A 17,193-nucleotide genomic window follows, 5' to 3' on the forward strand; every position below is an offset into this window, starting at 1 on the left:
TTTACAAAATTTCATAAAATTTCGACAAAATGCACAGGCGTTATTAAGCTTTAAACTGCGTAAACGAAATTGTGATCCCTCATACACGCTAATACAGAAGAACTCCCCCAAGTTTTTATTCTGGACGTTTCAAGGTCCCCTGATCCAAAAATGTAAAGATTTCGGAGTCATTTTTTGACCTATGGCCGTACTTTTCTTCTGTTTTATATATAACAGTAGGAATGTAAAAGTGTAAACAGAAATGCAGATCTAGCTTTATTTATATTTATTTTTAGAAGTTAATATAATTTCCAGTAGAATATTTATTAGTTTTATTTAAATTTTAACGCGGAATTTGTGTCAGTAGACCATATATTCATGGTGTAAATAACCTCGAAGTTCAATGTAAACCTTACAAATCTCTATGTAAAATATTATAGAATATGTCATTTACATATTCTATACATCTAAGAGTTTTACTTTCCTGTAGAATTCTTACGTCACGCTTCTATAAATGTAACAAATATATTTATACAGCAACGATGTATGCTACTACAGTATATCACTCTTAAGATCATATCTAGGGCCATTTAGGCTACCGTTTTGGCTCCTTTATATAAGAAAATGTAGAGAAAATCCTGAAAAAGGACATCGTTACGTCTCCTAACTATTCCTTGATCCTCGTTACAACTCCTAACTACTACCTGCAACTCGTTACAATTCCTATTTCCTGCATTTCGTTAAATGTCGCACTTAAAATCATAACCACGTTAACAGAAACAGAGTTTATACGATCCTGAATTGATACCCAGTTATATCATTGGATTTACGTTTGTTTGTGGCAATAAACATTGTGTTTTCCTCCACCCCTGCTATCAGCAGGGAATCTAGTTTCTCAGGAAATATTACATTTCACCATTGCTGATTTCTTCAATACCCTCTGTTAGCTTTCATGATCCGATGCCGATAGTTTTTATTTTCAGTTAGGATATTTGCTTCAATCCCCCCATATCAGGAAACGAATGACGTATCGAGAAGCGCTTGTTGATACAGGACTTGATGTTTTCCATTCATTTTACAGTACTTGTAACGTTGTAATCGATTATTACGGCTCAGTTGTCCAAGAATACAATCCTGTCAAGTACTTCAAAGTGTAGCCTTTCGGAATGGCATCACTTACTTGCTGTTTTTCACTTCCATACAACGTTAAAAATAAGGAAAGAAAAAAAAAGAAAAATTGATTAAAGAACTTTTCGGAACTTTTATGCAGTTGAAAAATTCGAAATTAATTATATTTAATATATTGAGTTTTAAAATTTAAGATAAAAACTGAGGGATGAAGATTACACGTTAGACACGATGAAAAATTTTTAATGATTTTTATGACCTGGAAACATTAATTTTACAAAATTTTCATCGACAGAGTGAGTACTTAGAAAATTTATATAAAATGACCAAAAATTGTATAAATTACAATAGATTTCGTCCCTCGAAGGTCGAGGGGTAATATGACAAATGCGTTAATTTTATACATAATTTAAATTATGTAACTGTAAATTCGTAATTCTAGTAAATACATTAGATATAACTGGAAAATAAACTAATTACAATATCAATTTTATTAATATCTTTATTACAATTAACCTAATTAAGATAATCATTCATTATTCATAACATATTGAAGTGATAATTTCTGGAGTTAAAGCAACATTACTCAATTAGTATTTGACTTTTATCAACTGGAAATTACATTATAAACTTACAATTTAAGTTTCGTATTCTACAGATTAACATTTTACCCTTTAAGACGGACATGACGATGAAGAAAATCAAATTTAATTTAAAGATGAACAATTACGTTACAATTTACGGTTTAATTTCGGAACAATTATATTATTTCATTTATCATAAAGTAAAATTCAATTCCACCTGCAATAACGACCAACCTGTAAAGAGCAGCCACTTTTAGGAACTTGTTATTATTATTTTTAAACAAAAAATGAATACAAAGTAACCTCCACAACGGACATTTCTATGTTTTCATCGTTGGACGTTGTTCAGAGGTTTAACTGTTTATAGACAGCAATTTATTGATATAATTTTTATAATTATTGCAGTACTTTCTAACGTGCGAGTTTAAACAGGATCATGTTAAGGGTCCTGTTTAATGTCTTATTCTCTTGAGGGGTTTCTTCTAATTACTCTAAAATATCTCAAACTTTATTTATGTTCTTTATACTCTTTAGACGTTTCCTGTATTCCTAACTCAGAAATAAAACTAGGAGTTAGGAGCTCTGAATGAGATTTAAATAAACTGATTAAAATTCCTTAAAAAATAATTAAACTAAATATTTCTAAGATGGAAATGCTTATGGAACTACAGAAATATTTAACTATTAATATATTAATTATTTGATAAGTATTATTAAGACATTCCCTATCAGAATCCAAGATAATAAAAATACATGTGACATATATAAGATAACAATTGATATAACTTTTTCGTAAGTAAAATTCTTTCGCAAATTGTTAGTTTGTCACACCCACTTTATAGTTCACCAGTTCACACCCCGACTTTTGATGGGTACACATAAAGACACCGCCCTCATATGGCACGCTTTTATAGGGGCCAGTTATACATACCATTATATTAATGGAAGATTGGACTAGATAACTTTCTTAGAAAGTATTTCTTAGAAAGTAACTTTAAATTTACTTCATAAATTACTAAATAAACACTGTTTACAGTTACATATTTCAGTCGTTTTTTTTTCTTTTTTTTAAAAAAAAGGTGAGAGAGGGGCGCAACGTTTCGCAGTTTGAAAAGAAGAAATATTTCGCATTCCACAGTCCACCAGAGAGAAGGAATTTGCCAGAGTTGAAAAGATCGACTTCACTCAACTCATAGCTATGAATAGGACCAACAGTGCAGGATGGTAGATGGAAATATTTTCTCGCCCAAGACAAGTGATTGAGAGGAACTAGTCCACTACACTACAAAATGAAACAGGAAAGGCAGTCAGATAGATTTTTATTCTTTTCGAGTATCGTATTTTGGGAGTGCGTGTTGAAGTCAGAAATTGATTTTCTTCTTCTATTTTCCCCCATTCTCCTCCCACCTTCCGTTTTCTCAAAACTATATTTCGAAGCTGTAAAAGAACAGGGGAAACAACTAAGTAAAATTTATTATTATTATTATTTTGTTTGACTTTATAAAATTTTATCAATAAAAATCTTTATCAGAGGGAATTACTCGGTAGAATTTATATGTATTATCATCTTCCAGGCTTATTTTACCGTATATAAGTTACATAAACAATCAGAGAAATTCGAATTGGTGATGCGTTCGTTATCATTTTAAATAAGTTATAAAATTCTAAGATGGAAAAAGAAGTATGATAAACAAGATTTATATGTATAAGAAATTATATTTTGAAATTATTTTATTAAAATTTTATATATTCATACGATTTTCTATTTTATTTATATATGTAAGTAAACAATACTTTATATATATAAACGTTAAATATGCAATGAGCTCTTATATGTTATTTATGAATTCGCCATTTAATATTCAATCAGTTTTGTCACTTTTCTGATATTTTAAAATCAATTTTTAATCGTGTTTTTTAAATTTATTTTATAATACAGACTGGCCAGAAGTCAGTTAACCGTTTGAAACACTAAGTATTGTTTTAATCTGTCACGTTAATAACCTGAACTTACACCAGGCTAACTGACTGTATACATTAAAATACATTTAAAAACTTTAATTAACATTAATAATTAATTTGTGTTTTAATGAATGCATTCATTATACGTTATAACTCAGAGCAGCATAGTAACTATTATGATGTTTATCATCAATTTTACTACTTAATATAGTAATTAAAATACTCATACTAGCTCTTATAAACTATAAAATAATTGATATACAATTTTAAAACATGGTTTAAATTCTTTATGTGGCAAATTGTCTAGTATCTATGATTTCCAATGAAAGATCCGGATTTAATATTATTAATATGTAAATATACACGTTTATGTATGCAGCGATGCTTCGAAGAAGCACTATCTTAAGAAATTTATAGAAATTTTTACTTTAAAACCTCAAAATATCATTCTTAATTACGACATCATCAAGTGTCAGGCATTTTACAAGTTAAAAAAAAATGTAAGAAAAATCAATACACTTGAATATATTTAGCTAATATATATACGAAATACATTCAAATTTTTTTAAAATTTTCATGCCTTTCATCGTCATCATCAAGTAATAAAGAGAAAAGGAATTAACAAAAGAAATTTTCTATTGTTTATTTCTTTCTGTATGCTTTCTGCAATGGGAATGCGGGTTGTCACTCATTGACTTGTTCTGTCTTTTTTATGTCAGAACAACTTGACCGATTCTCTTTTGATGACCATATATTGCATCGAAGTGAAGACAGGTGCAATCTTCCATTCTCCTCTATTAGTTGGAAAGTTTCTTCTTGCTGACTGACCAATTTTATACATTAAAAAAAAACTTCCTTATTAATAACTAAAATTAGCAGAATATATTTAATATTTACTTTATATAACATAAATTTAATTAATTAAAGAAATAATAAAATATTTTGCAGAAAAATATGCGAAATTTTTTCTTAAAATACCCGTGACGCTTAGTTAATACCACGCAAAGTACCCCTAACATTAAGTGTCAGATATTTTTTTTTTCGTTGAAAAATATCTCTAACACTCAAAGCTTTTTTTCCATGGAAAATATCCCTAAGTGTCAGAGTTTTCGTAGAAAATATCCCTAACACTAAGTGTCAGAGTTTTTTTCACATGGAAAATACCCCTGATATTTAGTGTTAGGCATGGTTTCCATGAAAAAATAAAATTTCTTATAAACAAAACTTGAAATTAAACAAATTTAAAATATTTTCTTCTAGAAAAATAAAATTTAAAAAATATTTTTTAAAAATACGTATAAATATAGATTATTTTTACTCTGGAATATATCAAATGTTAAATTTAAAAATAAGAATAATTTTATTGATGATAATCTAGAATTTTGATATAAACTTTCTTCCTTAACAAAAAAAAAAAAAGAAAGAATTTAAAAATAACGAATATATTAATTTAAAAATAGTTTTTTTAAATGATTAGATATCCTTTATCATAAAAAAAATGATAAAATATTATTACGAGATAAAATATATATATATATATATATTTCCTTGTACAAAATGAATGATATGTATCTTTATTAACTATCTTCGGATGTTTTTTTTATAATTTTTGACGTATAGATTAATATATAAAGCGTATAATATATGTCTGTATGTCTGTGTGTGCGCCAAGTCATACGTCAAGAAAGTTTATAAATTGTTATACAAAGGGGAAAAAAATAAAGTTATGGCACTATGTATTAAAAATGTCGTTCGATAAATTTTATATATGTATATTTTATATTTTAATTACATTTAAATTGTATACGTGTTTACATTAATGATATCTGGCTCTGTGTGTACACAGAAAAAAAAGGAGGGTTGAGAAAAGTGAGTGCGCGTGAGAGATAAATAAAAATTGAAAAATGATTTCTACAAATTGTTTTCTATTAGATGTAAGCTGTCACTTTGAAAAAAAAATGTCAAAATTTTTGATTGACTCTATAAAAAGATCGATGACCTTTTGTTTGATAAATATTCTTTTTTTTTATATATACTTCATTTATCTCTTCATTCAAGCCTCTGTTCTATTTACATAGATTAATGGGAACAGAAATTAATTTTTTTTTTACTTTTTATCTAATTTAAATTTGAAAAAATTATTTTGCAACTTTACTTTTTCATTAATATGATAAAGGGTTGCAAGTATCTTAATGTAATATTAATTTTTAAGCAATTTTTATAAAGATATGCCATTAATATTAATTAACATAATTTATTTTATAATCAATTATATTTTATTAATTATTTTAAAAATTAAAATAAAAATTTACTTGTCTTAATCAGCTTTAAAATGTGTACAGTGTTTTTTAATGTTTAAAAAATATTAATTTAAGTACATATAAACCTAATTAAAAGCATATTTTATATATATTTTAGTTCAAAAATAAATTTTTTATAATATAAAATACTCCATAATATTATAAACGATCGAATATATATATATATTATATATATATAATATATATGTTTGTGCGCTTGACGGTTTATAATACTTTTATTGAAAATATGATACAGATATATAAATATGTATATTTATTTATTATGTATATTACTTAAATCCGTATATCTGCTTATTTGTAACTATCTTACGCAACAAACACAAATCTTTGAATCAATCGATTCAGTTCGAGTAGACAAGAACCCATCCCGCCGGCATCGGCCGAACACCCCCTGCTATTGTTAAAATGGCACATTCCACTTCTCTTTCCGCCCACCGTCTAACCATGAGTTGGCTTCGACGGCAGAAGGGAACGGTCATTCACAGTAGGAAAGTCACAGCAACGATCTGTGGATTACTACAGCAGCTACTTACACAGTGCGTGTGCTATCTACAGAGAATTGACTGAGGCGTGGATCCATCTTAATTTCCCATCTATAGTACATGTCAGCCTTAAAATAATATCCAACCCATGTAATTCTTTCTTAAAAGGTAAGAAAATTTTCCCTTCCAACACTATAAATGGCAGAGGCTCATCTGGGTTCGAATTCCTAAAATTGTAATTTGGGTTTTATTTTTTTTTAAAGTTAAATCCCTATTTTAATTGAAATAGCCAAACCCAAAAATAACAATTTTAACAATACATTCATCAAAATTCTTCGTGTCCAAACGTGTTCGGCAGGTCGAAGTTCAAGACCTGTTTTTGGCGGTGATGCTCTTAGTGGCATGTTATTTTATTTAAAAAAAAAAAAAAAAAAAAAATATATATATATATATATATATTAATAACACGCTTAAAAATAACTTTCATTTTTGTATATTTTAAAATAAATAAATATATATTTAAAAAATATATTTCACTAAATTACAATCCCGTTTGTTAATTAATTATTATGTTACAAGTTTTCAAACGAGTGTGTCATATTTTAATAAATTAAAATATCGGAAAGTAATTAAAAGATATGTAAGTAGCTTTTAGGGTCAAAAGTGTGAGGAAATTATTAGATATAATATCCAAAACTAATTTATATCAATCGGCATGTTAAGAGCCCTGATCATTTTTCTCGAGATAAAGACATTTTTGCGATCATCGTTCATATATAAAAGGCACTCTTATCTCTCTCTCATACTTTATTTCTTATAAAATGGCCACCGTCTGTTTTCCCAAGGTTGTTACCCTATAAAAGCATTCTTGCTTAAAATAATCGTGTATAGTTCCTGCTACGAAGTTTCCGATTCTCTAAAAAAAGAAAAAATAATAAAAAAAATTAATTCTTCCGGTCATCGAATTCCTTACACCGAACGGAATTCAGAAGCCAAAAACGAAAGAGAAATTTAATTTAATTACAATTAAGAATTTAATATAGAAATTTACGCAATCAAAATTAAATTTTAACTTTTCTATTTTACGCCGAATTTAATTGTAATTTAATTTCTTTATTAAATTTAATCAGTTTCCGAAATTGAAAGAAAATTAATTCCCGTTTAATTGCCATTAATTTTTAATTGAGTTTCTTGCATTGTTGAAATTGATTCTCATTTAAGTTCGTTAATTTCATTTTAAGTGTTATCAATTTCTTCTTAATTGTCATCAATTACTACTTAATTATGATCAATTACTCGTGTTTTTTTAAAATAAATATGATCTCTATTTTTCCAGGAAATTGAATTATTATATATTTTTTTTCAAGGCTGATTACTTTAACTTTTTTTTTCTTTCGAGAAAATTTAATTTCACGAACCGATTATTTCATTAACGATTTTTTTTATTTTTATTTTCTCTACCTTTTTTTGTAATTTTTAAATATATTTATTATTTATCTTCGAAATATTTAACGATGAGAATTTATGCTTATTAAATCAATGTTAGTTAATGCGTGAATGTAATTATGTATGCAAATCACGCTAAAATATTTTAGTTGAATTAGTAGACGTCGAAATTATATACATAGAGAATTTAAACTATTCTTTAATCCTATTTAGAAGATTGTTTAACTTGTAAGGAAAGATAATATTATTCATTTTTCCCAATTCCTTCTTTCAGGCTTTTTCATTAGATGACTTTAAACAACTTTTCCCAATAGATCTATACTTCTTTCGGGTGAACTGTTGTTGCTTTTAACAGCGTGGAATGATGAAATTTTTAATAATATAAACACGAAAATTGGCATATTTATTCGCTTTTCTTTTTTATTTATTTTTTTTCCGGGAGAAGTGTTTCTATAACTTTTATATTTGCACTGAGTTTTCTATTCTGTATTCATAGCACGAAAGAAGCTGTTACTTCTCCCAACTGAACTGTTAAGAGAATTTGTCTTTCTTCAGTAACTCTGTTGATCTCTTTTATTCCATCGGTGTATAACCATGTCATTAACTACAGTTTTGTTCAGTTTCGACTTTCATCTTCCCCCTTCTCGCTGTTTTCATTTTACATTCAAACAATGCTTACAAACATTGAAAATATATATATATATATATTTTTTACTCTTTTCATTACATGCCGGATGCTTACTAAATCAAATATTTTTTGCAGTTTCCCACGTTGTTTACACAAAAGTAAAACCTAACAATCCGTAACGATATTCAAAAATTGTTCCAAAACCAAACAGATTAAATTAGTTCACAACCGCCCTCAACACAATGTATTAAGATTCAATCTGGTCAAATTGTTAAACTGAATGGTAACAAACCTAATTACTAAATTAACGCTTTGGCACTTTCTATTAAATAGTTTAAAATTAAATTATTTGATTTATTATTTTTTTTATATAATATTTTTGAAATTTTCTCCTATTTCTACCTTCTCGGCTCTGTTGACGATCGTTAAAAAATGACCCCTCCCCTCATTTTTTTACATTTTCGGAATTAGGGGACCTTGAAACGTCGAGAAACGTAGAAAAATTCGGGAGTTTTTTTTTCTATATGTATGGACATAAGTGTGCTCGTGGGGGGGACGATTTTCTTCACCCAATTTAAAGCTTAATAACTCCTGTGCCTCTTGTCGAAAATTTCTGAAATTTTGCAGGGAGTTTTGTGTATTAGGGTGATTGATGCTAGTAAATTTTGGTTGTTAAATGTCGACGAGGTGGGGAGATAAAGGGGGTCGTGTGTCATATCTCGTGTAGGGTCGGACTTAATGACGAATATTTACCCTCAAAATTAACACACTCAGTTTTAAACGCTGCCGGGAAAGTTAAGCAACTCGTTGCTGGATTTTTTTTTCTTACTTATAAGCTATAGAAAAATAAAACAGTAGAGGAAACTCAATGTAAAAAATACCGTAGTGTAATTGTTTGATTAGTTTCCAGACAACCAATTACAAATCTAACAATGACAAAAATTCTTCTTCATAAGAAAGATCAGAACAAATTAAACATCCGTTCAATAACGAAACTCTGCTACAAGTTTTATTTTATTTTATTTTATTTTATTTTTTCTGTGTTTCAGGTTTCACTTTCCATTTTTTTTTTTTTAATTAAGTTTGCTGAACCGAAAGTAAGCCGAAGAGGAGTAAATCTTACGTGTTAATTCTACTAATTTATGTTAGTACTTAGATAAAGTGGGAAGAATTTTTAATGTTTTGATATATATTTTTAGTCTCTGGACATTTTCCAATTCTTTAAAAATCCTTGGAATGAAAATTTGAAATGATTAGACAACGAACTTTGCATGTCACGACTCATCAATATTATCATGAAGATGGTTTTTGTGGTGGTTTCTGAAGACAACTTATACTTTTCTTCATTTGTCAATGATAAAGTTATCTCATTATTTTTGATTTAGTGAGAATTAATTATATAATTTAATCAAAAATTACTTTTAATGTGTCATATTGATAAGATTTATCATCCTGAGATCCTATTACGTTTCTAACTAAAATAATTTTTATATATTTTTCTTTTATATATATATATATATATACATATACTTAACTTCTTTAAAATAAAGTAATCATTAATTTTAAAACTTTTAATGCTACGTTAGTTTTAACTAATTTAAATTTTAATATTTCCGAGTTAATGATACGACTTGATTTTTAAGACGTTTTTGAGTAGAAATTAAAAGTTTTTGAGTAGAAATTAAAACTTTTTGCTGCTTTTTTTAAATATAAATTATTATATTTTATTCTAAAAAAGTCTGTAGTAATGATTCCAAATTTAAAGCTGTCTTGATTTAATCTAAGTAACCCGAAACTTATGAGAGAAGTAAAAGTGAGTCATTCTATGAGACGTTTCTCATAACCTTTACGATATAATTAAGAAAGAAATTATTAACAGGCCTAAGTTATAAACAAATTTATAATTAGGCCTATATTTTTTTACATATTTTATCACTTTTTATGCTTTAGTACGTTCAGCTTTAGTACGTTATTATTACAGTTTTAAAAAAGAAATATGAATTAAACATTATAATAAATGAAATAATTAAATATATTTAACATCTCCACGACATATAAATGAATTTTTTACATTATTTATCCGAGAATCATTAATTTTTGTTTATTATGTTTGATAAAACGTTGTATGAAAGCGCTTGAAAATTCCATTTGACTTCATTAACGGTTCTTTTGATCTGATTCAATAATAAAATTACTAAATAGGATTTTACTTAAGTAAATGCTATTTTTAAGAATTGAGCTGTGTGAAATTTATGTTGATGTTATAAAAATTCCTTCTTAACGCTCCTGACAAAGGGAATCTTTAAAGTCTTTAATCCGTTTTACTTTCCTACATGTTAATCATATTTAAGAAGCTATAACTAATCGTAAAAGCTTGTTTACGATGACTCGCTTTTCTGTTCACGTTCCAGTTTTATATACTGTAAAAACTTCTCATTGTTTAGTAAAGAAACACGTTATTTTCATTAAAGTTATGTCGTATACAACGAGCGTGATGAAACCACCGAAATTCGTGTTTAAATCTCGTACAATAAGCTTATTTTCTCACATTTATTGAAGTACAGTAGCTAAACGCATACCTAGTTGTTTAGGTATGTGCATTATTTTGGCTCTTATTGTGTAGACATTGTGAAATATGTATGGCGGTTGCAGAAACGTGATCTAGATTAGCCTTGATTTAAACCCAGCCTTGACAGGATTTAAGCTTTTTGACGTGGTAAACAGTGGTTAAGAAGGAACTAAAGTAGTCTAGATACTAAGAGGTAGGCACGAAGGCTAGAATTAGTTGGAATCTAGGCACCTAATTATAGTCTTTATACATTTCTTTGCATTTTTAACTACTGTTTACTACACGAATGACTGTGAAAATGATTAAGGATGATGCAATTCACGATTTTGAAAACATTCTTTGCACTTTATAAATCGTGATTTAAGCTTCACGTATCGCGGGTTCGAGTGTATGAATATTAACAGATTATTCAAGGCTTATATATACTATAGTATTAATGGCATTTTAAGTGCATAAAATTCAATTTAAACTTAGAATTTTAACTATAAAATATAATTAGTAATCGGCTTTATTTGGATTTCCGCTTTGATTAATTTTACTAGGCTAATTTTCAATGCTCCAAGGAATTCTATAATACTAAGTTTATCTATAAGTATATTTGTAGACGTATAAAATGACTCATAGATAACTGCAACAGAACAAATAATTTCAAAGTACAGAAATCAATTCTTATTTACAACACAAAAACTAGACAAGGAGGAGGAAGAAAAGGGAAAAAAAGAGGAAAACAACGGAAATTAAGAGAGTATTTTGTATTGCAAGAAAGCCAACTTTTTCCTAAATCTTGTTTTCTCGTATCAAGATCAAGCTGCCCTATATACGAAATAAGACAAAACAAAAAACAACTTTCAAATCGAAATTTCGCATCCCTTTCCTTGACATTTTAAAGCACAAAATCCTTTAAAAAAGACTGGATAACTCCCAATAATTGCCTATTTTTAAGCATTATCTTGTGGGTTATTCGTTAATATCCCCAGGTTATCGAAAAGATATTAAGTAAACATCAGCCAGATGGTCTTTCACCTGGCATAAATCCAGCAGTTAACATGTCATATATATTAAAACTTAACAAATTATTCGCTTAATTATGTACATAATGCATGGATCGGTTGCGAATAAATGGGTAAAAGTGATGCTTTCAATTTGATGTATCAATGTAGATCCGTTCAATAGGAAAAAAATCGTAAAATTTACTTCAGTTATGCTGAAGTAATTTTTCTTGTCAACCGTATCCATCACCTGTTTAAGAAGATAATGTAGTCGATTTTGCCAAATGCTTTTTGAAAGTTGTTGCTAAGGATGCGGATGAATGATATTCAATCTGGAATAAAAAAAAATCCAGAGTAAAATTTTTTATTTTCCGAAACTGAGTTATGATCTTTGAAAAAAAAAAAGAGTTGTGAAGAAGTAGGAATGGAATTTTTAAAACATTTTTACTATTTATTCTTCTATAAACCGCATCAGAAACCCGTAAAATTTCCCTTTTTATATACAAAAATATGCACATTTCTCTAATACTTTCGCCGGAAAAAAGAGAGAGAAAAACAGGTTAAAACAAAATTTTTTGATATAATAATTTACTTAAACGGACGTAAAAGATTTTTATCTAAAATTTTAAAATTTAAATGTAATTCTTTCCTTTTTTGGGGGGAGATAATTTAATTATGTCCGTTTTAATCTCTTAACATGGAAATTATATGGCTCATAACTGTTATTTGATCGTTATTTTTCATCTGATATATATATGTTGTGTAATTATGGGATAGATAAATGTGTCAGGAACGTTTATAATAATTGATTTTCTCATCATAAACACGTTAAGGTACGTGACAGGTAGATAATTTTACGAATACACAACAAAGTTTTGCTGCATTTTTTTCATGTTCCGGCATAATTTTGACCTTTACCACACCAGATTAAACAAGTTTTAATAGGATTTTACGCCGAAAAAACTTTTATTTTTTTCAAGTTTAATGATTAAATTCTATTTAAAAAAACCGAACTGTACTCTTGCACTCTCTCTTTTAAAGAATAGAAAGCAAAAAAAAAAAAAAAAAAAAATCAATTGTAAATTCCGTTTATAAGCTATTAACAAGATAGGAATTTGCATATTTGTTAATAGTCGTTATAATTTTATTAATGCGAATTAAAAAAAAGGAAAGCAGCAAATTACTTTTACACTTTTATACAAGTTTTTTTAAATGTTTTCCTTTCCTTTTAAGGAGATTAAAAGGGCGAATTTTATTTCGGGAGCATCGTTTTAAAGCGTGTTTTTCATTCGGTAAATTAACGCAATGATCATTTCGTATGAATTTAAAAATATAATAAAAACTTTAATTATAGATTTAATGTACAATTTAATTTACAACAGATTTCTGCTCTAGAATTTATAGAAATTAATAAGCAACTACCATTATTCGAAGTCATTCTACTATACTTCATATTACTCCGGATAATTATGATAATAAAATTAATTTATACAATTTATCACCTCTAATAACGGCCACCTGTAAATGGCGACCATATTTCAGGAAAACGTTGAACGAAAATACCTCCCAACAGCGGGAAATTTTTATGCTCCGCTTTAGAGGTTTGAATTTAAATGGAATAAAGATTTTTGCTAATTAAATTCCTCTTTGGATAATGTATTATATATGATTCCACTCGCCAGTTCATAATATATATTTAACGCATTTAGTTTTGGAGAAATCTATCGAACAGACATTCAGACGTTTCCTTTTTTTCCTCTTCCATCTATGTTTTTAATCATCAAAAATGAAGGAAAACATATCGAGTATTTTACAGGCGGTTCTCTTAAAGCTCTGCTGAATTGAAAAAGATCAAAACTTTTAAAGATAAAACTTTCAAAGAAAAATATATACAGTATATGTATACTCCCCTTCTCTTTCTCTCTCTCTATATATATATACAGTATAAAGAAATAAATATAGTAGTATAGAAAAGTTTCAAACCGATATTCGATCTTTTATTTTCAACCAAATTTCCTTTATCAGTGAGAAAAAAGACCTAACTTTCTACAACTCCTCCTCTTCAGCATTTCAACCGGAACATCACGGAAGAAGAAACAGGACATTCATGACGTCACCGCACGAAAGTAACCTGAAAACGTGCGTTTCATAAAATACATCCAACTTTCAGAATCGCCTGAATGGTACTTTATATATATATATATATATATATATATATATATATATATATACATATATTTATATATTTTTCCTTTACGTTTGTTTTCTATATTCTCATCTGCCTGGTACGTTGTTGTTATAAAATCTGAGTATTCACTAGAGGAAATTGATGTTTCATGTGTATTTTGCATTAGTCACGGAACTGTTATTGCTGTTTTCAATGTCAAATATATCGTAAAATGGATTGGTTCAGGTGCTGTTTGCTCATTTATTGCTGTGTTTCGCTTATTTCACTAAACTCGACTAAATTTTTCGTATTATTATTATTATTATTATTACTTTTTTAATTATTTATATATTTAACCTAAATTAAATTAAAATTATAATGTTTTTCCTCTCTTAACAATTTTGTTAAATGGTTGGTATGAAAAAAATAACAGGTTATTTCGTTACAGAGGCGTTGTAAACACCTTATCAATCAGGTGTTTTTTTCTTTTTTCTTCCTCCCTACTCCTCTATATAAAAGTTGCAACATAACCTGGCGATAATTGTAGCCCATTCGAGTTAAAATTGTAGCATTTAATGATCGTTTCATCACAACTGGACAGTTTAGCTTACGTCGTGATAAGATTTTGTTGCAGCAATCATTAAAGATGTCTGCTCAGTAACTACACGAGATAACATAGTCCAAAGTCATTAGCTGTTAAATATCCTTTCCCCCTTTTTTTTCTAGATTAAGTGAAGCAACAGTTCATTCAGAAAGGATAGCAGATTTTTCAGCTTTCTTTTTTTCCCTTCTTCCTCTCACTTTCATATGGGAAGTATTAAAGTACTGAATGAACTTTTAATGTAAATTCACAATTTTTAATTTAAAATTCAAGTAAATTTATATAATAAAAGCAGGTAAACTAGAATTTTTATTCGTGTTTTAAAGGTTACATTCTCTTCTATCCCTTTACACATATAACACGTGTTTTCCTTATACAATTTTTAAGATTAGAACGTGTGTATATGGAAGGGGTATAGAATTGCATTAAGTAATCGTGTCATACGTAATAATTTAACACAAAAAAGAGAATATTTTTATATTTCTATCGAATATAAATGTAACTGAATCTGGTTTCCGTTTATGGTAACATCCTGCCACGTAGAAAATGGAATTTCTCTCCAGCAGAAGACCCAGGGACCGTCTCTTAGATCTAAAAGAAGGGATGAGTTTTGTGACGTAGATAAACTAAATTTAGAAGTGTTTTCAAACGTTGTGTATACAAATTTATTATGCCAGAATATACTTTATTATGTTCACGACCGGGTGAATTATTAAATATAATAAGAGGGGTTTAAAAAAATAAATTGTATACGTATGTAAACAAAACCCACGAATTAATTTTATTCCCTACAGAAAATAATAATAAACAAGTAAAATTTATCTTATTTTTGTTGTTGTTTATACTTAAAAATTTATTAATTTTTTTTTTTTTTTTTTGCATATTCAGAACATAAAGAATATTCAATAAATATTAAATATTATTATTATTTTCCTGTTGAAAATATTAAAAAGTAAAAGAAGAAAAGGAAACTTTCTTGTTTTCAACTTTTCGTGTTTCACTTGTCAACAGCTGTTTTTCCCCTCAAGAGTTGTTCCTGTCTTTTCGATAAAATGGTCTGGTACAATGATTATCATTGTCTAAAACTAGGAAGAAATAAATAAAAGGAGAAAAAATGTCAATGTTTAACGTTTTCTACAGCTCATTCCAGTATTGATGCTATCAGTACAACACAATAAAAACTTAAAAATTGTTCTTTCATTTTATTACTTTCTTTTTATATTGATAAAATGGTTCCATTCCTATCACAATAATGAGATAATATGGATTTAGAGTTGTTAAAGATAAAAGGTTTAGTAGAATTAACTCATCTTAACACATATCTGATCGTTCTACCTACTTCTACTGTGTCCAGTATAATAGCTTTTTAGATATTTAACAAGTTTTGGAAGTGAGAAAATCAGCATTTATGTTGTACTAAAAAGGAGAAGAAGATGGAGGAAGGGTAAAAAAAAATCATTTTTCGCTCGAGTGAATTTACAATATTCTTGAAATTACAGTTGCGATATCACACAGACTTTTACAATTTTTATTGCATATATGAACCTGTTAAATTACCTTTTTTGTATAAATAAAAATGGTATGTATGTGTACAGAAATCAAAACGTGTAATTTTAGTAATATTTTTCGAAATTATGATAATGGTTTCTCTTATTATTTTTTTAAATTTTTTACATTAAAAATATTGCAAGAAACTATCACATTAATGGATGTTATTTTTTTTAAATAAACAGCCATTTTTGAGTGATAAAAAAAAAGAAAAATTCGCTGAAAACTTTGAAATTTTATATACAATTTTACAGAATATGAGTTGTAGAATTTCTTTTTTAATTTTCTGCTTAAAATATTACTTAGATTTCAACCTATCGTAACGTTACGTTGAATCTTGTATACATTCTTCTGGAGATGTAACGTCACAGAAACATTATTTTTATCTAATATTACATGGAATATATATATTGACAAACTTCTTGACAAAAGAAAATGTATACTTTGGACCAGGATACAAAGTATCAGGAGAAAATAAATGACTGAAGGTCATTTGTACTATATTTTTTACCATTGTAACGACTAAAAAAGGAAACAATCATATGGTATCAAATTATACTTAAGAGTTATTTTTATTTTGTATAGGAGAAAGATAAAAAATATTTATATATAGCCAATAGGTATGCAGTTTCTAAGATCTATAAGAGATAAAAATAGTCTCGAGTTTGTTACTTTTAGCAAAATATCAGTTTTAAAAAAGGAAATTGTTGCTATATCATGGAAAAACCGATTCAAATCTCCTTTTTTATTGATCAATTTTAAGTTTTAAGAACTTAAAAAATCGACTAA

The 17,193-nt window shown here is 27.6% G+C and overlaps 1 protein-coding gene across 1 annotated transcript in view; it reads left to right on the forward strand.

The window, feature by feature from the left end:
* The first annotated feature begins 6,419 nt into the window (after positions 1 to 6,419).
* The window catches only part of LOC136979580 (rho-related GTP-binding protein RhoE-like), a 51,645-nt gene continuing 40,871 nt past the window's right edge, over positions 6,420 to 17,193 (forward strand). Inside the window, exon 1 of the mRNA XM_067275599.1 lies at positions 6,420 to 6,624. The gene's annotated coding sequence lies outside the window, so the exon portion shown is untranslated. The remainder of the gene's footprint in view (positions 6,625 to 17,193) is intronic.

This window comes from Centruroides vittatus, unplaced genomic scaffold (genome assembly GCF_030686945.1).
Source record: "Centruroides vittatus isolate TY-2023 unplaced genomic scaffold, ASM3068694v2 contig_628, whole genome shotgun sequence".
In the NCBI taxonomy this organism is placed as follows: Eukaryota; Metazoa; Arthropoda; class Arachnida; order Scorpiones; family Buthidae; genus Centruroides; species Centruroides vittatus.